General features: G+C 40.3%; 1 pseudogene; it reads left to right on the top strand.

The window, feature by feature from the left end:
* The first annotated feature begins 806 nt into the window (after positions 1–806).
* LOC138754223 (phosphoserine aminotransferase pseudogene) lies at positions 807–2,920 on the top strand (annotated as a pseudogene).
* The last annotated feature ends 793 nt before the right edge of the window (positions 2,921–3,713 follow it).

A 3,713-nucleotide genomic window follows, 5' to 3' on the forward strand; every position in this document is an offset into this window, starting at 1 on the left:
ATCTGTGTATCATTAATCCAGCTACAGTGTCTCCCTTCCATGCCCAAGAAGGAGATTCAAGTTTTTTGATGGTGACTCTCTTCAGTACTAAGTGTTTATTAAATCCTTTGCACACAATATTGAAAACAAGAACAAAAACCCCGGTGTAACAGTACACAAAGGAACAGGCAAGGAAACTTGTAAAGAGTTACCCACATATGGCCACAGACAGAGGATTCAGGAAGGCGAAGTCTTTACTACAGAAGCATTTTGGCAACAAGCATAAATTTGCTACAGTTTATATGGAGAAGGCTCTTTCATGGTCATCAATAAAACTTGATGACACAAAAGCTGTACAAGCATACACCCTAATTCTAAGAGGATGTTGTAATGCCATGGAAGTTATCAACATGTATGAGCTTGACATGCCCGCTAATAGGAAGTTGCCCTATTGGCTGAGGAATATATGGAGAACTGTGGCCTGTGATTTCCAGGAAAAACATAAAGAGCCACCTTTAAGGATACAGTGGATTTCTTTGAAAGGCAAATGAGGATTACAACATATCCAGTATTTGGATATATCAAAGATGCTCTAACAGTGAACAGAGATGTAGGGAGGTCCAAGTCACAGCCTCATCCAAGAATAAAAGGAAGTACCTTTGCCATCACGGTGACAGTTGCAGATAGGGAAAATTATGGAGGAACTAAGGAAAAGGAGAGTTTGCCTTCTGTGAAGAGCTGTTCTGTGGAGGTGGATGTGCCTTGGAGATGTGTCCACAATTGGAAAAGAGGGAACATAGGGAGAAAAATCACTTTCCTAAAGGGAAATGGAGTGTGCTTTGACTGACTGTGTAAAGGATATATCAGCAAAACCTGCAGGAAGAGACTTCAGCTTCAACATGTGTGGTTTAAAGCATCCGAGAATGTTGCATGTTCACCAAAGAAAGAAGGGAATGGAAAATGTGCAAGCAAAAAACAGTGCTGATGTCTCTGATCAGGTAGGTGGTCTTACTGGGGCCATGAAGACAACTGCAAACATTCAATAGTGCCTGTGCAAGTCAAGGCAGGAAGGAGAATGCAACAATGTATACTTATGCATTTCTTAGCACAGGTAGCACGGCATCATTTTGCATAATTGGGTTAATAATTAAGCTCATCGACTTTCACAACTAATATCCTGTTAACACTGCTCTACTCATTCTACACCTGTGACTGTGTGGACAGACACAATTCCAGTGTTATCTTCAGGGGAATGTCAAGAACTGTATTGAGAACTATGGGTCAGAAGAAGATAATTGAAACCAGAATTGTTTCAGCTTTAGAAGTTGCTGGACTGGACAGCAGCAATTTTTATGATTCCCCGACATATACACTCAAAAGACTATGCCTGTGCACAAAGAAAGCATCCCACAGGAATGTTCATCTACCCAAAATTGTCTCTGAGATAGAGTTGCTGATTGGCGCAGATGTACCAAAGGCTCTGGAACCACTAGATGCAATACAGAGTGTGGGAGATTAACCTTATGCTGTCAAAACCATGCTTTTTTTGGGCAATTAATGGACCATTAGGATGAAAGTCCAAAATCTGCCAAGCTAGTCAATAGCCATTATTGCATTGGATTATCTTTAAAGGAAAGTCCTATGAAGGTGTTGGTTAATCCCTTGGACACAAAGTCTGATGTGGAAGTGCTAACAACTAGAAGCATTATGGATCTTGAAGCTGGATCTGTTCTTCCTCATCCTAATCACAAAATGGTAGATGTGGCTTCCTTAATCCCTGATGCACAATCTATTCTCAATGATCCAATAGCTGGTTTTACATCTATTGTTCCTGCTGAAGGTGCTATGTTTGACATTTTTAATCACTGCACAGAGAGACCTGTTCAATTACAGAAGGCTTGGAATTAATGTTCTGGAAATGAGCCATAGATCGGCAGACTTCATCAAAATTGTCAACACTGTAGAGAATAACCTGCAAGAACTAATAAAAATTCCTGAAAAATACAAAGTGATCTCTCTCCAGGAAGGTGGGACTGAACAGTTCAATGCTGTATCTTTAAATGTTATTGGATTAAAAGAAGGGAGGAGTGCAGATTATGTGGTTCCTGAAGCCTGGTCTGCCAATACAGCCAAAGAAGCAAAGAAATATGGAAAAATGAATATTGTGCACCCCAAGCGTGATGCTTAAAGAACTATTCCTAACCCAAGCAATTGGAATTTGAAGTCGAATGGCTCTTACATTTACTATTGTGTCAATGAGACTGCTCAAGGTGTGAAATTCCCCTTTATCCCAGACATAAAGGGAACTGTGCAGGTCTGTGACATGTCCTCAAGTTTTCTTTCAAAGCCAATGGATGTAACCAAGTTTTATTTGATTTTTGCTGGTGCTCAGAAAAATGTTAGATGTGCTGGGGTGACTGTGGTAATAATCAGAGAGGATCTTCTGGGATGTGCACTGAAAGAATGTCCAGTCATATTTGACTATAAAGTGCAAGGGAGTTGCAGTTCTATGAATAACACTCCAGCATCTACAGCATTTATATTATGGGATTTGTCTTGCAAAGGATCAAAAATTCTGGGGGGTGCTGAAGCAATAGGCTAGTACAGTGCTATAATGTAATTGATGAATCAAATGGATCCTATGTGTGTCTGGCTGCTTCAACTTGCAGAAGCAGAATGAATATTCTAATATTCATAGGGAAAGCAAATGGAAACAGTGTTCTGGAAACAGTTTATTGGCAAAGCTGCTAAAGATAACATGATATTTTTAAAGGCGGAATTCAAATGTCTATATAATGCTGTGACAGTGGAAACCCCAAAACTGGCTGACTTTATATTTGTTGTTTTTTTTGGATCTTGCCCCTTGCCCACTACACAGACTACAGACTTTACTAGTCTGGAATGGTGGCAAAGATCACTCTTTCCTGTGCTATTAAAATGAAATAAGATCTGCATTTTAGAATTTACTGTATTTGATTGTTATTTATAATTGTAATTATTATTTGAAACATAATAATTAGGAGCTGGTGTAAGAGCCAAAGGCTTGTTGCTTATCATTGTTGGTTTGGCTGTGAGTGTTGGTGGCACTCCTAGGGTCCAGAGGCTGCGCACATTTAGTATCTTCAGTACGCATGCACTATGGACTGGGGGTTGGCACATGCACAGGGTTTGCACATGGTGGGAGCAGTTAGAAGGCCTGCGTTGACAGAATAGATGGTAGGTGAGTTAGGCTCCAATATTTTCTGTTGATTGTTACCGAGAGGGTTGAATGTTATGTTACCGAAAACAATAGTCATTAAATATTATAATTTGAAACCACATTATGGTATTAATAAGAACATTACCATGGACATGTTGAGTCCTTTGGTGTTAATTCATAAACTGTTTTTAAAACTCATCTAGACTTCGTTGTGAATTCCTCGAAGGCGCGAATGTAAAGACTCCATTTCTCCTCCAAGCGTCTCTTTTTTATGGATAGTAGTCACTTCACCTTCTTTACCACCTTATCTACTATTTTTTTAAATCACATTCAGAGAGCTACGGACTTCCACCCATAGATCAGGGGTGTAGCTAGGTTCTAAAGTTAGGGGGAGTAAACATGTAAAAAAAAAGGCACCCTGACACATACCAGATGGTGAGTGAGTGAGTTTTTGGCATCATTAGACCGAGGGGGGGGGGGAGATGGCAGTGGTGTCAGACCAGGGGGGGAGGGGTGATGGTGTCAGACAGGGGGG

This window comes from Narcine bancroftii, chromosome 1 (genome assembly GCF_036971445.1).
Source record: "Narcine bancroftii isolate sNarBan1 chromosome 1, sNarBan1.hap1, whole genome shotgun sequence".
NCBI lineage: Eukaryota > Metazoa > Chordata > Chondrichthyes > Torpediniformes > Narcinidae > Narcine > Narcine bancroftii.